The following is a 9,806-nucleotide window of genomic DNA, read 5'->3' as shown; positions in this document are numbered from 1 at the left end:
AAACTTGAGTAAAGGCCTTACACATATCACTTCTACTTAAAAATGAATTAATCGATATATATACAAGACACTTTTTTAAGTTTCAAATACATTTGATTTAGACAAACATATATATATGACCTTATCAAACGCTATAGACTGAAAGAAGACACCATGTATCTGAGGAAGTATCTAGACAATCCAAGTGATTTGTTTACACCAACTAGCGAGGCTCGTTCTTTTAATAGCTATCGACCATGCATTGTCAGAGGTTGACTCGAATGGTAACATTCGTGATCCGGAATTCGCATTCTTATCACTCGATTAACTCACCCTTCTACTTTCAGATATTCCGTTCCTTGCAATCATGGACACTCAAAATTGCAAACTCTTTTTGGGTTGTAATCGCATTTACAAAACGAGTATACTAACGTTAGGCATGCATGCTTTACCATTTCTAATTCAAAAAGTGTAGATAGCTATCACAACACCAATATTTTGAGTTTACAAACAAGAAAAAGACCATTTCGACTATTTTAATATTTTATTGGTGAGGTTTTACAAACTCCGGGCTCTTTATCACCTGCATGCTTTCACCATGATCCTACAAATAAGAATGGTACAATATGAAAACGATTGAAGTACAATACATCGTAAAGAATGATCAAGAAAATATTTTCTTTATTTAGTCTACCATTTTGGAAATACGCCGAGGTGTTCCGACTGATAGGCCTACGAGATATTGGGTGCGTTCAGAGATAGTACTGTCATTTAAGTTACCATAGGTAGAATGAATCACCTTTGCATCACGGGGAGTGGCTGTGTTCTTTGAACGGATTTGACATACCCATGGGACCAACGGTACTATTGAGAATAAAAAATGCAACAGACGACTGCTCATAGCTGGGATTGTTTTGAATCAACAAATACATTTCAATTTTGTATTTTTTTCCCATTTATGATCAAATTTAGAAGAAAACTGTCGCGACAACACATACACGTAGGAGGTCGCCATATTGAAATTACGCTGTCACCGAACTTACCAACACTGACAGAGCTCTAAACCGTCTGCCAAAATGTCGTCAATGGTAAGTTTGTCTGTCTTATTGTCACCATTGGTATACCAATGGTAACTATTTTAATCAATGGTAAGTATAATGTATTTACTCTGAACGCACCCAATATAATGTGACCGGTTAATAGTCTCTGGTGTACGGAAACCCAATATAATGTGACCGGTTAATAGTCTCTGGTGTACGGAAACCCAATATAATGTGACCGGTTAATAGTCTCTGGTGTACGGAAACCCAATATAATGTGACCGGTTAATAGTCTCTGGTGTACGGAAACCCAATATAATGTGACCGGTTAATAGTCTCTGGTGTACGGAAACCCAATATAATGTGACCGGTTAATAGTCTCTGGTGTACGGAAACCCAATATAATGTGACCGGTTAATAGTCTCTGGTGTACGGAAACCCAATATAATGTGACCGGTTAATAGTCTCTGGTGTACGGAAACCCAATATAATGTGACCGGTTAATAGTCTCTGGTGTACGGAAACCCAATATAATGTGACCGGTTAATAGTCTCTGGTGTACGGAAACCCAATATAATGTGACCGGTTAATAGTCTCTGGTGTACGGAAACCCAATAAGACCGTCATATTTTTTATGAAAAAAAATTATTTAAAGATTTTTTTCTCGCTATAACAGGACTTCAATCTTGTTATTGCAAGATTTATTTCTCGTTATAATGATTTTTTAAAAGGAACATATTTTTATGGTGAGCCTTTTCGGTTTCCGTACTGGCGGCATGTTTAAATGAGATAACAACAGAAGGAGCTACAACAAAAATATACCACAACGTCTCAAAACATACATGCAACACAGTGCTAAAAATTAATAGGATGTTTAACCTAGTAAGCGAGACCAAACTTGTACAGCACTTACCTGCCTTCAGCCCAAATGAGAACAGTGGCAATGGTTGTCGACACAGTGAGGATGGTTTGATGAATGCGAACCTGTACAGGTGCAGTCACTCACTTGGTTGCAGTCTTTCAAATAAATGTCAAACTACATTATTTTGTTTCATCTTGTGGGTACTGCAGACATGTTTTGATCCTAGTTTATGCTGTTAAAGGATATTTAACCACAATCGAGCGGCCATCAGTTGACGTTACCATGTCAAGATATTGCATGCCTGACTTGCGAATTTTTGCATTTATTGAAACAATGACCTATTTTTGTCAAATTAAGTAGATTATATATCGTCACTGTTAATGTGGATATCAAATTGAAAATATATCTCACTTCAGTTGTAATAATTATGTTCAACAAAATACTCTTGTATGTCAGAGCAACCAGATTTAGAAGAGAAATTGAAAAAGATTTTGAAAATTACAATCCAATTTTCCTTTCTTTATTATTACACATAATAGTTAGGGTAAAATATTTTTCCGATGCTAACGGTAAAAGAGAAACTTTTCTTTTATACCTACGGGGGACTGGCTGGTCTAGGGCAATACACTCATGTCGCCTGAGTCTGTATTGCATGGCTACCCATGCAATAAAGCCTCGTGACGTCACGGCGTCAACAAAATTACTATTTCCTCGGTAAAAAATTAACAATTTTTTTTCACAAACTTGCCTGGTTGTGCTAAAGAAGATGCAAACAACGGAATTTGTATTGAAAATATCACGTTATTCTTCATGTATGGAAAATTGACTTGCAGTCGAGGTATTCTTTGAATTTATTTCAAAATGGCGGGATATTACAGCTGTAAAACTGCAATAAAACGTCTAGGTATGAAAGAAAAAATACTCTTTCATAAATGGATATGAAGGATAGGGAAATTCTGCCCTCGGGATCACAAAATGTTGCAAAACCTTCGGCAAGCCTGGGGTTTTACTACATTTTGTGACCCTCGGGTAGAATATCCCTATCATTCATATCCACATATGAAAGAGTCTTATAATATTGTGAAAGCCTGGCGTGATCAAATAGGAGAACGAAAAAAAAGGCAGGGGTAGACATTTAATACAGCAGAAAGCATTGAACAGTGAACTGTTTAATTTTGTGCTGTCAGCATTATACAGTTGTTTCATGCCTTTTCAGTCAACAGTCAAAACTCTTTCCCGAGGTGTTGGGACACATCTGATGAACTGACGGCCGAGAGAAACAGTTTATAGTGTTGGTCCCAACACCTCGGGAAAGAGTTTTGACTGTTGACTGAAAAGGCATGAAACAACTGTTTTGTTACCTGAACCGCAATCTTAAACTTATCACTGAGCTTCTTGTGAGAAAGACTTTCGTCGAAAGAATACCGGTATTCGGGTCGATCCGGAGCCGGTGTTTATGACATCAATATTTAACTATGACGTCAACAATAAACGCATGCAAACGTTCCGTCCCAGTCAAGAGTCAAACAATTCCGTCTTTGCATATTACAGAGTTAGCTCCCTTGCGGGTAGGTATCGATTGTTACGTCATAATTTTGTGACCGCAATTCACGTCGTTTTCTCCGAAGCGTATGACGTTACGCTCGCAAACATATGACGTCACAATAAATACCTACCCGCAAGTGCAGATAACTCTGTAATATGCAAATTCGGAATTGACCGGTCAATAGGCGAAATTACTTCATTTATATTTATAAAGAAAAGAAAGTCAGGTAACAAATGAAATATGTTATTGTAGTAAATCAAATCAAATGATAACGAAATTTAAATGTGTCAGTTATACACCCATAGACTTCACCTTGCCTTGGTTACTTTATATATACACCGTGTAGAGTATAGTTTGTATCAATTTGGGTAGATTCCTGATAAAGTAGACCTCTGGTAGGTTTAATTCTAAATAGTAGACCTCTGGTAGGTTTAATTCTAAATAGTAGACCTCTGGTAGGTTTAATTCTAAATAGTAGACCTCTGGTAGGTTTAATTCTAAATAGTAGATCTCTGGTTGGTTTAATTCTAAATAGTAGACCTCTGGTAGGTTTAATTCTAAATAGTAGACCTCTGGTAGGTTTAATTCTAAATAGTAGACCTCTGGTAGGTTTAATTCTAAATAGTAGACCTCTGGTAGGTTTAATTCTAAATAGTAGATCTCTGGTAGGTTTAATTCTAAATAGTAGACCTCTGGTAGGTTTAATTCTAAATAGTAGACCTCTGGTAGGTTTAATTCTAAATAGTAGACCTCTGGTAGGTTTAATTCTAAATAGTAGACCTCTGGTAGGTTTAATTCTAAATAGTAGATCTCTGGTAGGTTTAATTCTAAATAGTAGATCTCTGGTAGGTTTAATTCTAAATAGTAGACCTCTTGTAGGTTTAATTCTAAATAGTAGATCTCTGGTAGGTTTAATTCTAAATAGTAGACCTCTGGTAGGTTTAATTCTGAATAGTAGACCTCTGGTAGGTTTAATTCTAAATAGTAGACCTCTGGTAGGTTTAATTCTGAATGGTAGACCTCTGGTAGGTTTAATTCTAAATAGTAGATCTCTGGTAGTTTGAATTCTCAATAGTAGACCTCTGGTAGGTTGAATTCTATATAGTAGACCTCTGGTAGGTTTAATTCTGAATAGTAGACCTCTGGTAGGTTTAATTCTAAATAGTAGATCTCTGCTAGGTTTAATTCTAAATAGTAGACCTCTGGTAGGTTTAATTCTAAATAGTGGACCTCTGGTAAGTTTAATTCTAAATAGTAGACTTCTGGTAGGTTTAATTCTAAATAGTAGATCTCTGGTAGGTTTAATTCTAAATAGTAGATTTCTGGTAGGTTTAATTCTAAATAGTAGACCTCTGGTAGATTTAATTCTGAATAGCAGACCTGTGATAGGTTTAATTCTGAATGGTAGACCTCTGGTAGGTTTAATTCAAAATAGTAGACCTCTGGTAGGTTTAATTCTAAATAGTAGACCTCTGGTAGGTTTAATTCTGAATAGTAGATCTGTGGTAGGTTTAATTCTAAATAGTAGACCTCTGGTAGGTTTAATTCTAAATAGTATATCTCTGGTAGGTTTAATTCTAAATAGTAGATCTCTGGTAGGTTTAATTCTAAATAGTAGACCTCTGGTAGGTTTGATTCTGAATAGTAGACCTCTGGTAGGTTTAATTCTAAATAGAGACCTCTGGTAGGTTTAATTCTGAATAGTAGACCTCTGGTAGGTTTAATTCTAAATAGTAGATCTCTGCTAGGTTTAATTCTAAATAGTAGACCTCTGGTAGGTTGAATTCTATATAGTAGACCTCTGGTAGGTTGAATTCTATATAGTAGACCTCTGGTAGGTTTAATTCTGAATAGTAGACCTCTGGTAGGTTTAATTCTAAATAGTAGATCTCTGGTAGGTTTAATTCTAAATAGTAGACCTCTGGTAGGTTTAATTCTAAATAGTAGACCTCTGGTAGGTTTAATTCTAAATAGTAGATCTGTGGTAGGTTTAATTCTAAATAGTAGACCTCTGGTAGGTTTAATTCTAAATAGTAGACCTCTGGTAGGTTTAATTCTAAATAGTAGACCTCTGGTAGGTTTAATTCTAAATAGTAGACCTCTTGTAGGTTTAATTCTGAATAGAAGATCTCTGGTAGGTTTAATTCTAAATTGTAGACCTCTGGTAGGTTTAATTCTAAATAGTAGATCTCCGGTAGGTTTAATTCTAAATCGTAGATTTCTGGTAGGTTTAATTCTAAATAGTAGATCTCTGGTAGGTTTAATTCTAAATTTTTAGATCTCCGGTAGGTTTAATTATGAATAGTAGATCTCTGGTAGGTTTAATTCTAAATAGAAAATCTCTGGTAGGTTTAATTCTAAATAGTAGACCTCTGGTAGATTTTATTCTAAATAGTAGACCTCTGCTAGGTTAAATTCTAAATTATAGACCTCTGGTAGGTTTAATTCTAAATAGTAGACCTCTGGTAGGTTAAATTCTAAATTATAGAGCTCTGGTAGGTTTAATTCTGAATAGTAGATCTCTGGCAGGTTTAATTCTAAATAGTGGATATCTGGTAGGTTTAATTCTAAATAGAAGATCTCTGGTAGGTTTAATTCTAAATAGAAGACCTATGGTAAATTTAATTCTAAATAGTAGACCTCTGGTAGGTTTAATTCTAAATAGTAGACCTCTGGTAGGTTTAATTCTAAATAGTAGATCTCTGGTAGGTTTAATTCTAAATAGTAGATCTCTGGTAGGTTTAATTCTAAATAGTAGATCTCTGGTAGGTTTAATTCTGAATAGTAGACCTCTGGTAGGTTTAATTCTAAATAGTAGATCTCTGGTAGGTTTAATTCTAAATAGTAGATCTCTGGTAGATTTTATTCTGAATAGTAGACCTCTGGTAGGTTTAATTCTGAATAGTAGATCTCTGGTAGGTTTAATTCTAAATAGTAGACTTCTGGTAGGTTTAATTCTAAATAGTAGACCTCTGGTAGGTTTAATTCTAAATAGTAGATCTCTGGTAGGTTTAATTCTAAATAGTAGATCTCTGGTAGGTTTAATTCTAAATAGTAGACCTCTGGTAGGTTTAATTCTAAATAGTAGATCTCTGGTAGGTTTAATTCTAAATAGTAGATTTCTGGTAGGTTTAATTCTAAATAGTAGATCTCTGGTAGGTTTAATTCTAAATTTTTAGATCTCCGGTAGGTTTAATTATGAATAGTAGATCTCTGGTAGGTTTTATTCTAAATAGAAAATCTCTGGTAGGTTTAATTCTAAATAGTAGACCTCTGGTAGATTTTATTCTAAATAGTAGACCTCTGCTAGGTTAAATTCTAAATTATAGAGCTCTGGTAGGTTTAATTCTGAATAGTAGATCTCTGGCAGGTTTAATTCTAAATAGTGGATATCTGGTAGGTTTAATTCTAAATAGAAGATCTCTGGAGGGTTTAATTCTAAATAGAAGACCTATGGTAAATTTAATTCTAAATAGTAGACCTCTGGTAGGTTTAATTCTAAATAGTAGATCTCTGGTAGGTTTAATTTTAAATAATAGACCTCTGGTAGGTTTAATTCTAACTAGTAGATCTCTGGTAGGTTTGATTCTGAATAGTAGACCTCTGGTAGGTTTAATTCTAAATAGTAGATCTCTGGTAGGTTTGATTCTAAATAGTAGATCTCTGGTAGATTTAATTCTGAATAGTAGACCTCTGGTAGGTTTAATTCTAAATAATAGACCTCTGGTAGGTTTAATTCTAACTAGTAGATCTCTGGTAGGTTTGATTCTGAATAGTAGACCTCTGGTAGGTTTAATTCTAAATAGTAGATCTCTGGTAGGTTTGATTCTAAATAGTAGATCTCTGGTAGATTTTATTCTGAATAGTAGACCTCTGGTAGGTTTAATTCTGAATAGTAGATCTCTGGTAGGTTTAATTCTAAATAGTAGACTTCTGGTAGGTTTAATTCTAAATAGTAGACTTCTTGTAGGTTTAATTCTAAATAGAAGATCTCTGGTAGGTTTAATTCTAAATAGAAGATCTCTGGTAAATTTAATTCTAAATAGTAGACCTCTGGTAGGTTTAATTCTAAATAGTAGACCTCTGGTAGATTTAATTCCTTGATCCCTGTCACCATAAGGCCACAATGCCCACCGTAATCCTATCCCATCAAAAAAGGTGCCAGTTGAAGTTCTCTAGAAAATGTCATGTAACTTACGGTTTCCGGTCTGTGTCGCCGAACCAACACAGATGCATTGATGATTCGAGCACCTCAGTGTTGATTGTTGACATTGAGTGTTCTGACACTCGCTTACTGCGTTACAATGCTCAGATGCACAGAGACCTTCAAAATATTGGCAACGGTATATTTTAGAAATCTTACGAATCGAACAATTGCATCCAAAATATTTTAAAATCGATCCTGTATATAACATTCAAGAATGTGTATTTTTATTACATCTGACACATGATTTATAGACAATTTCTATTTACTTACATGCACAGACTGCGAGCACGGTGAGCACTAGAATGGTTCTCATGGTTGATGTTAGGTATGATGGCGACGTCTGTCCTCGACTCGACTTTTTATAAGGCTATCCTAGAGAGGTCTGGCGCTTTTCACACGACCTCATATAGTATTTATAGATAATAATGTGCTTTAAGTCACGATGAATTTATAATTTTCACCCTCTTGCGATGTCGATAGTCATTTTGTCGCTACTTTTATACATGTCATGCTTGTTATGCAAAATATTCAAAACTACTCCATCGTCAAAGCTAGCATTGCTTTGGTTCGGTTTATTTCAAAAGACCTTGATTCTCGACAGTCAAAATTACATAATTGAAAGCTGTTCACGTATAGTATTATGACATTTTGTTGGCACATCAATACTAACATTGCTATGGTAACATGGTCTTGCCGTTATAACTGTTACTGTGTATTACCATTGATTGTGTATTATTTGTATTTTTTGAGGACATTATGGTTTTTTCGGCAGGCATTAGATATGAAATGATATGAAAACGCTTTTTCATAATAAATTGGGTTGATTCTCCTACCAACTTATTTTTTTTTACGAATTACATGATCATTGGACGCGCCTCTTTTTGATAACAAACACGCAGTTTGTTTGTGGAGTATTTAGTTCCAACAGATAAAATTTAGGACAGACCGTGTTGTTTTGTGGTCAGAAATCTATATTTAGACAACGGTGTAGGACACGCCTACATTATTGGCCAGTTTGGCAAGTCAATGTTTTTATCGCGAACTAGCTTATGTTCCTAAATGTTCTGCTAATAGGATATTAAGTCAGAAAAATACGGCGTTGTAATAAAAACATAACAATTTGATATTTTCAGGGCAAAAGACGAAATCTCGAAAGAAAAGGCAAAAATCGAGCAACGCACTCCTTCTTCTCCGACTGACCTTTATCGGAGAGCTGTCCTCTAATTAATCTACAAATCTTAATCCGACAACAAAGGATTTTCGAATCAAAGAAATAACAGTGGCACACGGTCTGATCCTTGAAGGATACCCATACCTGGTTCCAAAGTCTGCTTGGCTACCGTTGACATTCTCAGTCCCATAGACTCAGCTTGGGAAAAGCTGGATATGAGGTTTTTGTTCGACAGAATGACCTGATTTGGATGATTAGTATTTTATGTCCATGCTGGTTGATCTCCGACTACATTGCCATTCTTTCTATCATTGTCACTCATTGTCAAAACGATATTTGATCTAGATTTATAATTTTACTACACTTCTTACTCCTAGTGACGTTTTATAGTATGTATAAGTCAGTAGAATATGGTGAGGAGGAGATAAAGTATAAGTCAGTAGAATATGGTGAGGAGGAGATAAAGTATAAGTCAGTAGAATATGGTGAGGAGGAGATAAAGTATAAGTCAGTAGAATATGATAAAGTATAAGTCAGTAGAATATGGTGAGGAGGAGATAAAGTATAAGTCAGTAGAATATGGTGAGGAGGAGATAAAGTATAAGTCAGTAGAATATGGTGAGGAGGAGATAAAGTATAAGTCAGTAGAATATGGTGAGGAGGAGATAAAGTATAAGTCAGTAGAATATGGTGAGGAGGAGATAAAGTATAAGTCAGTAGAATATGGTGAGGAGGAGATAAAGTATAAGTCAGTAGAATATGGTGAGGAGATATAAGTGTGTGAGGAGAATAAAGTATAAGTCAGTAGAATATGGTGAGGAGGAGATAAAGTATAAGTCAGTAGAATATGGTGTGGAGGAGATAAAGTATAAGTCAGTAGAATATGGTGAGGAGGAGATCTAGATAAAGTATAAGTCAGTAGAATATGGTGAGGAGGAGATAAAGTATAAGTCAGTAGAATATGGTGAGGAGGAGATAAAGTATAAGTCAGTAGAATATGG

At 35.1% G+C, this 9,806-nt stretch overlaps 1 long non-coding RNA gene across 1 annotated transcript; it reads right to left on the bottom strand.

The window, feature by feature from the left end:
• Window positions 1-504: 504 nt before the first annotated feature.
• LOC138329947 (uncharacterized) lies at window positions 505-8,015 on the bottom strand. Its single transcript, XR_011209494.1, has 4 exons — window positions 7,905-8,015; window positions 7,626-7,751; window positions 1,933-2,036; window positions 505-583 (listed from the first exon to the last, which is right to left on the bottom strand). It is a non-coding gene; the product is annotated as an uncharacterized lncRNA (long non-coding RNA).
• Between the last annotated feature and the right edge of the window lie 1,791 nt (window positions 8,016-9,806).

Source organism: Argopecten irradians, chromosome 1 (assembly GCF_041381155.1).
Source record: "Argopecten irradians isolate NY chromosome 1, Ai_NY, whole genome shotgun sequence".
In the NCBI taxonomy this organism is placed as follows: domain Eukaryota; kingdom Metazoa; phylum Mollusca; class Bivalvia; order Pectinida; family Pectinidae; genus Argopecten; species Argopecten irradians.
This window is presented reverse-complemented; position numbering and strand designations above follow the sequence as displayed.